General features: G+C 47.5%; 2 protein-coding genes and 1 long non-coding RNA gene across 3 annotated transcripts in view; 2 read left to right on the forward strand and 1 right to left on the reverse strand.

Moving 5' to 3' along the window:
- Nucleotides 1-16304, forward strand: part of LOC127462839 (zinc finger protein 239-like) — a 172603-nt gene that overhangs the window by 24623 nt on the left and 131676 nt on the right.
- LOC127462895 (serine/threonine-protein kinase pim-1-like) overlaps nucleotides 1-16304 on the forward strand; it is a 120049-nt gene that overhangs the window by 4217 nt on the left and 99528 nt on the right. The gene's annotated exons all lie outside the window — the stretch shown is intronic.
- On the reverse strand, nucleotides 3830-6407 carry LOC127462861 (uncharacterized). Its single transcript, XR_007900579.1, has 2 exons — nucleotides 5777-6407; nucleotides 3830-4038 (listed from the first exon to the last, which is right to left on the reverse strand). It is a non-coding gene; the product is annotated as an uncharacterized LOC127462861 (long non-coding RNA).

Raw genomic sequence — 16304 nt, forward strand, 5'->3', positions numbered from 1 at the left:
TATCAAATGCACATGTAAACAGTGTGTGTAATAAAAAACCCTGTCTGTCATTTGGCATGTTGGATTAGAGGAACTCTCCTCTGAGCATCCAGCATGCTGAACAAAGAAGAATGCCCTTTTTAACATCTCCAAATTGGGGTTAAGAAGTTTGTTTCTGCTGCTTTTGGGTGTAATTTTTGGCCCCCCAGACAGGACACCTCTGCCTGATCTCCCACAGATCTGAGGGATCTCTGGATCTTCAACCAGCACCAGGACTTTGCTGCAGAAGAGCACAGATCCCCAACCCAGTCTGGGACACAGGTAAGATCCCACTGGATAATAAGGCATTCTCTTTGGGAATCCTGCCCATGTCAAACGTGTGGATCTTTCAGCACACTGGGTGGGTTCTTTGGTATTTTGGGAATCCTGCTCATCTGAGACCTGTGGATCTTCCAGCCCTTTGGGTGGGTTATTTGGTATTTTGGACTTTGGTATTTGGTTTGTTTTATCGATCAATATTGTTGTGTTCTTATTTGTTTCTGTATTGTAACATTTTGGGTCTACTGTTTAGAGATGGGGAGTGGGCAATCTGAAGGGGGAATTGTGAAGTCCCCACTTTGTTGCATTTTGCAATTTTGGATGAAGTTTGGCAGCCCCCCCAGAGGAACAGCTCCCAGGGAGAATTTAATGAAGTGTTGTAATCAATGGGTGGCTGTTCTGCAACATTGAATTCTAATCCACTGTTACAGTTGATGCTGTTTCAGAAGGGGAACAGAAGTGGAAGGAGGTTATGTCTGGTGATGTGTTTTTCACTTTGCAGAACCCTCTGAAGTGGCAGAAGGATTGTGGTGTGAATGCAGCGCCCTCAGAGCCCTCGGTGTGAGCCCGGAGAGGAAAATCAAGGGAAATGGTTAAAGCCTTGTTGTTCAGTGTGGAGCACAGGAGCACTTTGTTCTCATCGTCTCCCCGATAAGGAGGAGGACTCAGATCTTCTGGTTGGCCCCACGGGCAGGTTGAGTGGGGGAACAGATAATCAAGATGCAGAAACCAATCTTGCAGGGGAACTGGCATGTGAAGAGGCAGATTTAGCATGTCCGGAAGAAAAGGGAGAGAGAATGTGTCAGAGAGAGAGCAGAGAGCTTCAGTACAGCTGCAGGAAGAACTAGAGCTAAACAAGGAGGGGTGGGAGTGGCCCCCCTGTGTGATAGAACCCAGACTAAATGGCAAAAGCCTTCAAAATGATGATTCAAACCCAGGATCTGGGCTAGAAGGATCCTATGTTAGAAGTGTTGTTTGGTAGTAGGGAGAAAGCAATGGTTGTTAAAACTAGTCAGAGGTTCTTGGAAGAGCAGATTTTGGTGGGGAATATACAGAGTACATTGGACATTCCCTTTCCCACTGCAGATCCTGAATGGGATCCTAACATCCCTGTTTTTAGAGAAAGGTTCAATAGATACCTGCAGTGGATGTTGTCTGGAATGAAACATGCCAGGCCAAAGGCAGTGAACACATCAAAATCCTTTGCAATGAAGCAGGATCACAGGGAATAGCCTACTGAATTTTTAAATCATCTGGAAGAAACAGCACAAAAATATACTAATATCCATCCTGAAACACAGGGGGAAGGACTCAACTGGCCCCCATATTTGTGGGGCAGTCCTCAGATGTGGTTAGGAGGAAATGACAAAAAGCTGAGGGACAAGATCAAGATAATTTAGGGACATTGTTGGAGGTTGGGAGAATCAGCAGGAATCAACCCAGCAGGAAGGAGTTGCAGTTCTGGAAGAAATCCCAGAGGAAATGGTGCCCCCAGGGAGAGGAAGAGGATGAGAGCATGGGCAGCCTGCTTCAGACATCCCCCCCAGGAGACTTGGGATCAATCCCTGTGCATCCTGTAAGAAAGATGGACACTGGAAATGGGATTGTCCACAACTGAAACTTCAGAACCCTCCCAACCCTCTCCTGGCATCACTGAAGACGACTGAGGGGGCACCAGAGGATTCTCCCCCATCAGAACATCTGGTTCCAACCAAGCTAAGTACAATTGGTTGTGGCTGTGGGAACTTGTTCCCCTGTCTTAAATGAGGGAAAATGAAACTCAAGTCACAATTCTGGAACAATTGTCTGGTGTGACAGGGAAGTGGGAAACTGGGCCATTTTTAATGCTGTGGATTTGAAATTGGGAAAACAGTGGTTGGCTCCCCAGTGTTTGTATTTCCCCAATTCCCCAAAGCCTCTGCCTGGGAGAGATCTCTTGGAAAAATTAAATGCCACAATCCAATTGAAAAATGGTCAAATATAGGTTATTATTGCAGAGCCTAATTCTGTGGAAGATTCTAGTTTTGCATGAGAGTCTCCAAAAGCAGAACTAATCCATCTGCCAACATCACTTGGGGATGCAGTGATTCCAATAGGATGGGCTGGAGAGGTGCCTCCATGACCCAAAAGAGCAGAACCCGTGAGAATTGCAGTGAAACCTGGAGCAGGGTTGGTCAGGCCAAAGCAATAGCCTTTGAAAATGGCAAGTTGTGAGGGATTCTCACTCTTTGTAGAAAAACTGATGAAATTTTGCTTGTTAAAAGAATGTGAATCTAAATGTAATGCTCCAATTTTGCCAGTCAAGCAGGCAAATGGAAGGCTATCCCAGTTAGTCCAAGACCTCAGAGCTATAAATAATAGAGTAGAAGATATACAAGCAGTTGTAGCGAATCCTTACACTTTGCTGACTCCCCTAAATGAAAGTTTAATATGTTTCACAGGATTAGATTTGAAAGCTGCCTTTTTCTGTCTCCCTTTGAGTTGTGAAAGTCAAGAGCTTTTTGCTTTCAACTGGGAAAATCCAAAGACAGGGAGGAAAACCCAGCTGACTTTGGTGGTCCTCTTGCAGGGATTTAAAAATATCCCCCCAGTATTTGGAACTCAATTGGCAAAGGAACTGGAGGAATGGAAAAGTCAAAACCCTCTTGGAGCCTTATTCCAGTGTGTGGATATTTTGGTAGCCACTGATGCTGAGCAGCAATGTTGGGATCAGACACTGTGGAATTTCCTTGGACTGGGTGGATATGGGGTGTCCCAAACACAAAGTGCAAATAGTCCAGACCCCAGGAGCCTCCCTGGGCTTTGGAATTCTCCAAGGACAATGGAGGCTGGGCCAGGAACGAAAGAAGCAACCTGTCAACTGCCCCAGCCCCAGCAAAGGAAGCCCAGAGAAGGATTGCTTCCAGATTAGAGGAGAAGTGTATTTGGGCAGAGCTGACTTAGGAGACAGCCCCTGGGAAAGTCCTGGTTGGGAATTGTTTCCCAGTGGGGGCAGCTTTGTCCAGCGTGGAAAACAATTCTCTGGATGCACAGGAACTCCCCCCAGCAGGTCATGGAATTGGGGGCACTCCTCTGCAGTGCCTCAGCCCAGAAAGCAGAACCAATTGTGCTCACTCCAGCTTTGGGATTGAGTCAAGGAGAACAAGTTAATCCTTGGACTTGCTTGAAGATCTCCAGAAACCAACAGAGGCTGCTGTCCTGCATTGCAGAGTGCACCAAGAGGGGGAGACCAAAGCAGAACTGGGGAATCATTTGGCCCAAAAGGCTGCCAAAGAGGCTGCAGAAAAAGGCACTTATAGAGTAAAGTTTTGTCTTTAATAACCCTGGCAGAGATACCTCTCCCAGTAGAAAAAAATTAGTCTAGTGCTAAGGATTGTCAGCTCACTGAAACCTTAGAGCAAAATTTGCTCCAGGAGGCTGGGCAGTTACCCCAGGTGGGCAAACAATAGTCCCTGAACCAATCTGGTGTGACCTGGTGGATGGGGAACATGAGGGTATTCCTTGGAGTGAAGCAAATCATTGAAACATCTGCACAAGTGGGTTACAAGTCCAAAACTGCCCCCAATTGTAGAAGCAGTGAGTCAGCAGTGTGGTGTGTGAGAGAAATGATCCAACCCCTGCCAATGCAGTGGGAATAGGTGATGTACAGTGTGGAAATGTTCCAGGTGAATGTTGGCAGATGGATTTGACTGAATTGCCCAGAAAAGGGGGCTGTAAAGATCTCCTAGTCTTGGGGGATACCTTCTCTGGGTGGCCAGAGGCTTTTCCTTGTTGCACTAAGAGGGTTTGGAAAGAGACTGCAATGCTGTTCAATGCAATCCTCCCTGTATTTGGGATGCCTTTGGGAATGTCATCAGACAGAGGTTCCCACTTGATTGCAGAAACCAAATGCTTCACTCTTGTTTTGCTCTTCTGAACACAGTTCAAACACTGTTGACATGGGAGGAAAATTTACATCTCTTTTTAGTGTCAAATGTTATCCAAGTGTTGCCTAAAAGTGTATGTATTAAGTAAACAAGACTCTGTAATGAATCTGTAAACTGTGTGTGTAATGTAAAGCCCTGTCTGGCTGTCCCTGAAGTGCTGAGGCTGAACAACAGCCCCTGAGCCAAAGCTGAGCTCTAGATGAACCTTCCAACCTAATGGGCTGTGTCTCCATGTATCTGCTCATCAGCTCAAACTGGGTCTGTTTGTTGGTAAAAATGTGGTGTGATGGGACTCCACCTGTGTATCTGCTCCTGAACCAAACAGGTGTGCTTATTAGTCAGATCTGTTAGTCTGGGCTCATTAGTGAATCCTGTTTGTATCTGTTCATTAATGAAATATGTCTGACTGTCAGCAAAATGTGATCTTTATCCTTCTGTATCTGGAGAGTGGTCAAGACCATGGCAGTCGATGTCTGGCCTTGTTTGGCAGCAGATGGGGCAGGGGGAGCCTTGGTTTGGGAGAAGTAGAACATTGCTCCCAATATTCTGCTCTGGCCAAATAAGGAACAACAGAATCTTAGAGAAGTCCTGGAGAATTGGATCAGGGCTGGAACTCAAGCAAACAGGATGTGAGCTGAGCTCTGGGTCCCAGAGAAGATCAAACCAAACATGATGGTCTCTGTGGGGAAAAGCAGGGATGCTGAGAACCGAGGTCAAGAAGGGGACACCTGACTTTGGGGGGGCACCAGATGTCAAAAAACCCACCAGAGACCCCCAGAGAAGACCCCAAATGACCAAATAGGTACTTGCAATAAGGGATGTGACTGTGTAAAGCAAAGTAATGGACATGTGTTAAGTAAGGGGGAATATCCAATGACTCTGGAATCAGTGTGTGTAATCCCAAGCCCTGTCTGTGTCCCTGAGCAGGCTGGATTAGAAGAACTCTCCTGCAGGCGTCCAGCACGCTGCCCTAAAGAATGCCTGCTTCTTAACACCCCAGACTGGGGTGAAGGGCTTGGGTTCTGCTGCTTGTGGGGATCATTTCTGGCCCCCAGATGGGACCCTGTGCCTGATCTCCCGTGGATCCGAGGGATCTCTGGATCTTCACGCCGGCCCCAGGACTTTCCTGGAGAAGAGCACAGATCCCTGGCCCAGTCTGGGATGTGGGGGAGATCCCACTGGATAATAAGGCATTCTTTTGGGGAATCCTGCTCATGTAAGATGTGTGGATCTTCCAGCACTTTGGGTGGGTTATTTGGTATTCCACAATTTGGTGTCTGGCTTTGTTTTATCCACTGATCATTGTTTTGTGTTTGTATTTGTCTCTGTACTGTAACATTTGCACAGGTGGGTTAGGGGTGCAAAACTGACCCAGTTGTACAAGCAGTGAGTCAGCAGTGTGGTGTGTGTGAGAGAAATGATCCAACCCCTGCCAGTGCAGTGGGAATAGGTGATGTACAGAGTGGAAATGTTCCAGGTGAATGTTGGCAGATGGATTTGACTGAATTGCCCAGAAAAGGGGGGTGTAAAGATCTCCTAGTCTTGGGGGATACCTTCTCTGAGTGGCCAGAGGTTTTTCCCTCGTGACACCAGCTGGGCTAGGGAAGTGAGTGGAATATCCAAGAATCCCTGGATTTGAGGTACATTTGGGAATGTCATCAGACAGAGGTTCCCACTTGATTGTAGAAGTGGTACAACAAGTCAAATCATGGATGCATTATTCCAGAATTCCAAAGGCCAGAACCCCTTGGGTAACTGAGAGGTTGTCTGAGAAGAAACAAAATGCTTTAGTCTTGTTTTGCTCTCCTGACAATAGTTAATTGGGTCTTGACTTGGGTGCAAAATTTACATCTCCTTTTAGTATCAAATGTGACCCAGGTGTTGCCTCCAAGGGATTGCTGGGTGTGCACTCCTTTACCTGAAAAGACAAGGAAGCCATTCACCATTTCTGCCTCCCCTATTCTGGTAGAAATGATTCCTGGTCACTGGGTGAGCACTTGTGTTCCCCAAAAAGTAGACCCAGCAGTTATTTTGCAAGTACCCCCCTATCTCTGACAATCCTGCCTGTGTCCAAAGCTGTGACCCCCACTAAAGGGACAGGAGATCTGGATTGTGTTAATGAAAGGGGCACGTTTGTGGGAAATCACACCCAATGTCCTCAAACCCTTCCTGCTGGGGAAATGACTGATCCTTGGCCGGTCCCCAATGGAACAGGGTGGTGTTGGCTTGTGGAAATAACACCTGTGAAGGGTTGCCCCAAAGCTGGAAGGGCATTTGTATTTCAGCTTGCATCATGACTCAGTGCTGTAGCTGTTCTAATGCCTCGAGCTGTAAAATGAAATAAAACTCCTAAGGCACTCCATCCCTTCAGGAGCTTAGTCTGAAGAAAAGGAGGGATTTGATGTGGGATATAGAACACTGCTCCCAACATTTCTCTATGGCCAAGGAAGGAAAAGCATAATCTTGGAGAGGTCCTGGAGAATTGGATCGGGGATGTAACTAAGCAAACAGGATGGAAGCTGAGCTCTGTCCACCCAGAGAAGATCAAAACCAAACGTTACAGTCTTTGTGGTGAAAGGTAATGACACTGTGTCTGCTCAGAACCGAGGTCAAGAAGTGGACACTTCAAGTTTGGGGGCACCAGATGCCAAAAAAACCCCACCAGAGACCCCTGCAGAAGACCCCAAAGGACCAACTAAGGACTTGCAATGGGGAGGTGACTGTGTAAAGCAATGTCTATGTATTAAGTAAGGGAGAATATCTGAGGAATATAGAAACTGTGTGTGTGATATAAAGCCCTGTCTGGCTGTCCCTGAAGTGCTGAGGCTGAACAACAGCCCCTGAGCCAAAGCTGAGCTCTAGATGAACCTTCCAACCCAATGGTCTATTTATCCATGTAATTGCTCCTTAGCTAAAACTGTGTATGTTTGTTGGTCAAAGATGTACTGTGTGCAAAGACTACCCGTGTATCTGCCCATGAACAAAATAAATGTGCTTATTAGTAAGATCTGTGAGTCTCAGCTCATTAGTGAATGATATTTGTATGTGTTCATTAATCAAATCTTATGTCTGATTGTGAGCAAAATGTGATCTTTATCTTTCTGTCTTTAGAGAGTGGTCAAGGCCATGGCAGTGGATGTGTGGCCTTGTTTGGCAGGACATGGGGCAGGTTGACTGCCTTGGTTTTCCCCTTAAGCCCTGGCCAGGCTGTGGGTGGAACCCAGGAGGAGAAGGGAGCCAGATGGTTTTGCCCACTCGTAGCTCTGTGAGCTTGTTTATCCAAGCCCAGAAAAGCTGGACCCCTCCCAGCAGAGCTGGAGCCCTCCCCTACGAGTGGACGCCCTGGGTAGGATTTCCCTTCCCCAGGAGGGGTTCTCCAACCCTTGGCTGCGACCGGGGCTCCCCCGCGGCCGTGCGGGCCTGGCTGAGGGGAACAGATGAGGGCAACTGGGCAGGGACTTTTCTACTCACTCCAGGCACTCTTGGTAGGAACGAGGAGGTGCATTACTGAGCTCAGCCCTTTGTCATTCTTTGCTGCTTTGCACTGCAGTAAAATTACACACTTGTTCTCCAAAGTCGGTGTCTCTTGTGCTGACCCTCGTCGTGGGCAAAACAGTTCCCTGGGGCCCTGCAGTGTCACAATGGTCCCCTGATTCCATGGGACAACATTCCTAATGTACTGTCTAGACTAGAGGAAAATCACAGGAAGGGCCCTGTGACATCACATCCTCCTCTGTGACATCACTGCTCCCAATGACATCACATCCTACTCTGTGACGTCACATCCGCCTCTGTGACATCACATCCTCCTCTGTGACATCACATCCTCCTCTGTGACGTCACAGCTCCCCTGTGACGTCACATCCTTCTCTGTGAGATCACATCCTCCTTTGTCACGTCACATCCTCCTCTGTGATGTCACATCCTCCTCTGTGACATCACAGCTCCCTGTGACATCACATCCTCCTCTGTGACATCACAGCCCTTCTATGACATCACGTCCTCCTCTGTGACATCACATCCTACTCTGTGACATCACATCCACCACTGTGACATCACATTCTCCTCTGTGACATCGTATGTCTCCTGTGACATCACATTTTGCTCTGTGACATCACAGCTCTTCTATGACATGACATCCTCCTCGGTGTCATTGCATGTCTCCTATGACATTACATCCTACCCTGTGACATCACATCCTCCTCTGTGACATCACATCCCCCTCTGTGACATCACAGCTCCCTGTGACATCACATCCTTTTCTGTGACATTCCATTTTCCTTTGTGACATCACATCCTCCTCTGTGATGTCACATCCTCTTCTATGACATTGCATGTCTCCTATGACATTGCATCCTCTTCTATGACATCACATCACAGCTGCCCTGTGACATCACATCCTCCTCTCTGACATCGCATGTCTCCTATGATATCACATCCTCCTCTGTGACATCACATTCTCCTCTGTGACATCGTATGTCTCCTGTGACATCACATTCTGCTCTCTGACATCACAGCTCTTCTATGACATGACATCCTCCTCGGTGTCATTGCATGTCTCCTATGACATCACATCCTCCCCCATGACATCACAGCACCCCTGTAACATCACATCCCACTCTGTGGCATCACATCCTCCTCTGTGACATCACATCCTCCTCTGTGACATCACATCTTCCTTTGTGACATCACATCCTCCTCTGTGATGTCACAACCCCCTCTGTGACATCACAGCTCTACTATGACATCACAAACTCCTCTGTGACATCACATCCTACTCTGTGACGTCAAATCCTCCTCTGTGACATCATATCCGCCTCTGTGACATCACATCCTCCTCTGTGACATCACTGCTCTACTATGACATCACATCCTCCCCTTTGACATCACAGCTCCCTCTGGCATCACATCCTTTTCTGTGACAGCTCACCCTCCTCTGTGACATTACATCCTCCTCTGTGATGTCACATCCTCCTCTGTGACATCACATTTTCCTTTGTGACATCACGTCCTCCTCTGTGACATCACATCCTCCTCTGTGACATCACAGCTCCCCTGTGACATCATATCCCCCTCTGTGACATCACAACCTCCTCTGTGACATCACAGCTGCCCTGTGACATCACATCCTCCCCTGTGACATCCCGTCTCCTATGACATCACATCCTCCTCTGTGACATCACAGCTGCCCTGTGACATCACATCCTCCCCTGTGACATCACGTCTCCTATGACATCACATCCTCCTCTGTGACATCACAGCTGCCCTGTGACATCACATCCTTCTCTGTGACATCACAGCTCTCCTATGACATCACATCCTTTTCTGTGACAGCTCACCCTCCTTTGTGACATTACATCCTCCTCGGTGATGTCACATCCTCCTCTGTGACATCACATCCCCCTCTGTGACATCACATCCCCTTCTGTGACATCACATCCTCCTCTGGGACATCACTGCTCTCCTATGACATCACATCCTCCCCTTTGACATCACAGCACCCCTATGACATCACATCCTCCTCTGTGACATGACATTCTCCTCTGTGACATCACATCCTACTATGTGACATCACAGCTCCCTGTGACATCACATCCTCCCCTGTGACATCACATCCTCCTCTGTGACATCACTTCCTCCTCTGTGACATCACTGCTCCCAATGACATCACATCCTCCTCTGTGATGTCACGTCCTCCTCTGTGACATCACAGCTCCCCTGTGACATCACATCCTTCTCTGTGACATTACAGCTCTCCTATGACATCACATCCTCTCCTGTGACATCACAGGTCCCTGTGACAGCACATCCTCTTCTATGACATCACATCCTACGCTGTGACATCACATCCTCCCCTGTTACATCACATCCTCCTCTGTGACATCATATGTCTCCTGTGACATCACATTCTGCTCTCTGACATCACAGCTGTTCTATGACATGACATCCTCCTCGGTGTCATTGCATGTCTCCTATGACATCACATCCTCCTCTGTGACATCACAGCTCCCCTGTGACATCACATCCTTCTCTGTGACATCACAGCTCTCCTATGACATCACATCCTCTCCTGTGACATCACAGCTCCCTTTGACATCACATCCTTTTCTGTGACAGCTCACCCTCCTTTGTGACATTACATCCTACTCGGTGATGTCACATCCTCCTCTGTGACATTACATCCTCCCTGTGACATCACAGCCCTACTGTGACATCACATCTCTCCTGTGACATCACATCCTCCTCTGTGACATCATCCCTGGTGGCTGCCTGGGGATCTTTCCAGTCGTAGATGTTATCACAAAAAAGAAACTGTCTTTTAGACAGGCAGGAAAACTGGAATCCTGATGCCTTCAAATCTTCAGCAAAAACCACGATTCAAACTACGAGCACTGCTCTTCTGTCTCCACTGAGCCAGTTGGAGGCGACTGTGATTTAATAAAGCAGCAACAATGGGCCCAAACCCATGGTGTCCTTCAGATGCGCCGTGTCCTGAGCAGACTGAGTCCTGCTTGTCCTGCCCGGCTGCCTGCAGGACAACTTCCCCCTCGGCACACCCCCAGCCCCAGCCTTGTTTGGGAAGTTGAGCTCTGGCTGAGGCTTTCCCCAGGAGAAGCCTCATTTGTCTCTCCTCAGGGCAGTCCCCCCAGCACCCAGCCAGGATGGGGCACAGAATGAGTGGCCCCAGCTCTGCCTCCCCAGGGGTGTCCAGGCATCCCACGAGGAGTCTGCTCTTGCTGCATCAGCACCTCCCCTCACCAGAATGGATTTGGAAGGCTTTCCAAGCAGAGGAAACCAGAGGGGACCAGAGGGAAAGCTCAGGGCTCCCAGAGGGACTAGAGGACAAACAGGGAGTCTGGGTCACTGCCCCCATGGCAGAGGATGGGCCTCAGCTGTCCCTCTCTTGCACCAGTAACATGTTTCCACCTTTTCTGCCCTGGGGGAAAAGAAGTATCCTTTGACTTAGAAGAGCTGATGAGCATCATCTTGTGATGCCCTGGGAGGGGATCAGTTTTGGCAGAATCACCTACAGGAAAGTTTGGAGACCTCCCTCAGTGTGCCCTGTGCCGGTGCTGAGCACATGGAGGGAAACACACCTGCCCAGAAGAACTGACTGCCTGAAAGAAGTTTTTGCATTTTCTCTTTTTTAAAACCCACTTCCTCAATATTGCCTCTGGCACGGGTGGCTGAGAAGGGATAAAACAGCAAAGAAGCCTACAAAATATGCTCCAAATACAATGGATTTTCTAGTCTCATGGCTGGAAAATGCAGTCTCCAGGATAGTTTCCAAGCTAGGAGAGACTGCTTCCTCCACTCTACTATGTATCTCATCTATCATGAAGTTTCTCTGCCTACAGATGCTCGAAGGATTATTGGATGTCATCCTAGGCATGCCCACAGTTACACACTGATGGCCTTGCCTTTCAGAGAGGGCACTGCCGTGGGGGAAAGCACGAGAAACTCTGTCCTTGGTAAAACAGAGGCTTTGCTTTGTCAGCCTCTTGAATGTGGGTCTTGCTCAGGGCAATCAGTGGAAGTTTCAGAGAACAGCACTTCTTATTTATCCAATCAGTCAAATAAATCCCAAGCTGTCAGAGGCTTGCTCTACTTCCTGACCTAAATGTCTGTCCTCCTTAGCAGGTGGACTGGCACGACCTGGCTCTCTAAAAGATACTCTTCCAATCTTTTGGAAGTTTCCATAGATGTCAAACAAGCATCCTTGTGGGAAAGGGAAGAAAGGTGCAACAAGAAAAGAAAATAATGAGAATAGCAAGGCTAAACTGGGCCCCTTGAAGCAGTACTTGATAGACACTTCCTCTGTGTGTACCAAGGGGTAAAAAATATTTCTCTCTCTTTTCCATATTTATAAATCCCTAAATGAAGAAAGTTTCCTGTTCATCTTCCTGTAAGGAAGAGGGGAAGGAAAAAGCAACAGTGAAACCCAGGCAAACTATTTTTTTTAAAACCTCAAGGAAAAGAATCCCTAAGATGTCTTCTTTACAGCCAGTCAGCTTACCAGCCTGGGAACTTCACAACAGCTTTCCTCTGCTGCCACCTCAGGATCTACAGGAAGTTCAAGCAGTGGCACATCAACCTACAGGATAAGCCAACAGGAAGAGAGGCTTGAAACTTTCTGAACCGCTTCAACCTAGTTCCAGTCTCTCTGCTTTTCCCTACAGATGCCTTCGTGAGCAGAGGGAGCATTTCCCAACCATGGCACTCTCACTGCCAGAGCCTTCTCCAGCTTCCCTGCAGATCCTCATTGCCTTGCTCTCCCCATGGAGATGTACCCTCAAGTGGTCAGCCCCCTTCCCCGTCCTGTATCTCCCAGAGGTCTCATGTCATCTTAGAAGTATTCTCTTTCATTCTGAGAGCTGGGGAGAGTGGAGTGTTCCTCAGGAAGAACAAATCTAGAAACAAGCTACCAGACAGTTTGACGAGTTGTCCAACTTGTTCTTCCCAGTTGTCTCTGCAACATTACGAAGCTCCCTCCAACTCTGTTTTTTCCCATGACTGAGAGCTGGCATGGGGAATTCTGGTGGTCAGCACGAGGGCAATAAATGTAGCAAAGAGGGCTTGAAATATCTTGTAACACCTCTGAGGAAGGAGTAACACCCAGGCAAATGAGCAACATAAAATATTCTAATTCTCACATTATCCTATTTTTGACATTAATTCTAATGAACAGGACCTGCAGGTTGCACTAAACCCAGTGGAGACATCGTGATTTTCAGTAGATACGGACACAGTGTGGGTTTTGTCATCTAGAGTTGGGTACTCAATTATGTTTGGGCCACTGCAGGCAAGAAAGACACTGAGGTGCTGGAGCGTGTCCAGAGAGGAGCAACGGAGCTGGGGAAAGGTCTGGAGCTCGAGTGTGATGGGGAGCGGCCGAGGAAGCTGCGGGAGTTTGGCCTGGAGAAAAGGCAGCTCTGTCACATGCTGGCTTCCTTTCTGCTCCAGCCTACCAAGAGTGGGTATCATACACCTCCCCCTGTTCTGCTGGCCTTTCAGGAATTGCATTCCCTGCCTGACTCCTTAGAGCAGGGGAGAAGTTTAACACTGGGAAACCTGCTGAAAATAGATCTCAGTCAAGTAACTGGAAATCCTAAAAATAGAAGTACTCTCTGTTTCTTTTTGCCTTCAGTCAAACTAAGTGAATGGATTTAATAGCATGGAACTGAACTGTGTGCAAACAGCTCTTCCCCTTTGGAATGATTTCACAGCAAGACAGACCAGAGCCCAGGTCTGCCCGGTTATCCACAGGGTCACAGGGACAACCTGCTGCTGCAGCCAAAGACACTGTGGAGTCACAGAAAGACAAACTTCTCCAGCTCGTGCCACATCTCCAGGGTCTTTGTGGACTCTTCCCAAGTTTGACAGTGTTGCCTTCCTACTGTTGCCTTGCATTTGCTGAGGCAGTTGGACTAGATGACCTCTCTATCCAAAATGATCCAACGATCCTGGGAGGAAGCACTAAGCCAGCACAACCTAGAAAGCTGCAGAGTTAGGAAAGAAAGAAGAACAACTCCCCTTCAGGGAGACTTACCACCTCCACTGGTGTGTGTTGTTTGGCATTTGTTGCTGGGTAAAAGACTGCAGTCTTTTTGGTCAACAGATGCAATCCAGTGCTGCATTGCACAGCTTTTGCTGACAGCTTTTTTCCTGGGGAGGGCCTAGTCTTTTGTTCTTTACAAAAAACACCACTCGCACCCAATGTTATGCCTCCAACACTCCTTTATTTTTTTTGGAACAGTGTGTCTACTAATAAAGATGTGTGGGCTTTGGGGGTTTGGGGCCAATGGAGCATAATTTTCTGCATCGTTGGGGCCTGTTGCTAGGGGCTGGTTCCAATATATTGTTTGTGCTGAGTATCTCTCCAAGTGTCTCTTTATAGATTTATAACCAAAATGGTGCTTTTTCAATAGTTTTTATTCCAAAATGCTTTCAAATCTTTGCATGTGTATGTGTTCTCTCATATAAAAATCACTCATAATGAATCCCTATACATGTGTCATCTGATGGGGTCACTTTTCTGTGTTAAGTTCCCTGGAATACACCCTCCTTAAAATATGACAGCTGATCCATTTGGAAACTCACCAAAGGACAGGTGAGCTTCATTTCTACTTTCCTTCATTATCTCAAATTTTTGATATTCAGGGGCTGAAACATGATGGTCTCTCCTTCTGTCCTGATCTGTCTCCTCTAAGCCCTCCTTTTCCTGTTCCCGTGGCTTCCACTACCTTGTTACCTTGTCATCCCCCCAGCTTTACACCCCCAAATAACACGTTTTTCCTCTCCCCCTGTGAGCCATCACTACTTTTCTATCAACTATCTTCCATCCAAGCAAGCAGCTCTTCCCTGCCAGTGCTGCTGCTTGGAGAGCCAGAAATCCTGGGCTGTCCTTTGCCTGTTGATAAACAAAGCAGTGGCTTCTTCCCCTGGGGACTGAAAGTGTCACCTCCCCTGGACTGGGGCCTGGAATTCCAACCACATTCCTGACCTTGGGTTTCACAGTTACCCATCAGTTTGGGGGAGGGGAAAAGAAAAAAAGTAAAGAGATTACAGCAGCAAGTGAACTGGGGTTAAGTGTTCCTTCATTTTCTCAAGCTGTTCTGTAGAAATGAATAAAAAGAGTAATATGGGGGCAAAAAAACCTGAAGCCAGGTATCAGTTTAGTGAATTTTACCAGGGAATACAGAAGAAGAACATGCCTGCAAACACACCTCTGCACTAACTTATCAAACTGTACAGTGCAAAATCAGACCCCAAGGAGTCTGTACAAAACAGTGGGAATGGAATCAGAGAGGGGAAGGAAAACATTGTCAGCAGTGCCTGTCCCAGTCAAGGGGCATTACTGAGCAGCACCTACATTTCCATGGCTCTCTGGGCAGGGAATTTTTCCTGTGTGCCAAACAGCACATCTTGAAGCTTCTTCCCACTGAAATACTAGAGACATTTCAGGGCATCTGAACAGTCACATTCTTAAAGCACAACTACCTCAAGGCAAGGGAAGAAGTGAGATTCAGTGGCACTTGGCAGAAGCTGCCCAGTGCACTGTGTCAAATGGGTATTTACCCAAAGGAACAACAAGCTCAAGCCATCAGGGAAAGAGCCAGATGATGAAAGGGTGTTAGCTGCTGAGAATTTCTTTGGGAAGAAGTAGACTGTTACCTTGAGATAGAAATTTGCAATATACCATGGAACCTTATTCAAAGTCCAGCTGGAAAATACCTTCTTGTTAAGAGTGTGAAATAAATCCTAAAGTGTCATCAACTATGTAATTTTCTCTTTATTCCTAATCACTAATTAAAGAAACATAACTCAGAAGTGATCTCACTCTGTGCTCCAATGACATTGACATTAGAACAATATTGTCACTGTCTACTGGTCTCTTGTGCTCCTCACTGGCAGGCACTTGGTGCACCCCTGGATATCCTGCTAATGAGTTAAAAAAAACAACACTTCTGAAGTTCCAGATTTTCCTCACCTGTTTGGACACAGTTGGACAAACTGGACCAAGTTATGACTTGAAAGCCATCTACTGGATTTAGCATTAATTACTCCTTGTTTTGATCGTGGAGGAAAAAAGCTCACACAACACAATCTCTGTGGACCCAACAGAGGAAACATCCCCAGGGTCTTGTTAGAGCACAAACCTGCAAACAGGGATGACAGGTCAGAGAATCACAGACTCATCAAGGTTGGAAGAGACCTTCCAGATCTTCTAGTCCAACTGTCAACCCAGCACCACCAGAATCACCCCTAAACCCCATCCCAAAGCTCTACATCCAGATGCCACCTGAATGCTTCCAGAGACTCCACCACCTCCCTGGGCTACTTGTTCCAATGCCTGAGCACTCTCTCAGGGGAAAAAGGGTTTTTGAATATCTAATATGAACCTTGCCTGATGCAATTTAAGGCCGTTTCCTCTCTTCCTGTCACTAAAGGCTTTGCAGAAGAGACCAACCCCCACCCCACTAAAACCTCCTTTCAGGTCACTGTAGAGAGCAATGAGGTCCCCCCTGAGCCTCCCCTTCTCCAGACTCAACCAGCCCAGTTCCCTCAGCCGTCCCTCAG

Source organism: Manacus candei, unplaced genomic scaffold (assembly GCF_025592945.1).
Source record: "Manacus candei isolate 608988 ecotype Guabito, Panama unplaced genomic scaffold, ASM2559294v1 h1tg000142l, whole genome shotgun sequence".
In the NCBI taxonomy this organism is placed as follows: domain Eukaryota; kingdom Metazoa; phylum Chordata; class Aves; order Passeriformes; family Pipridae; genus Manacus; species Manacus candei.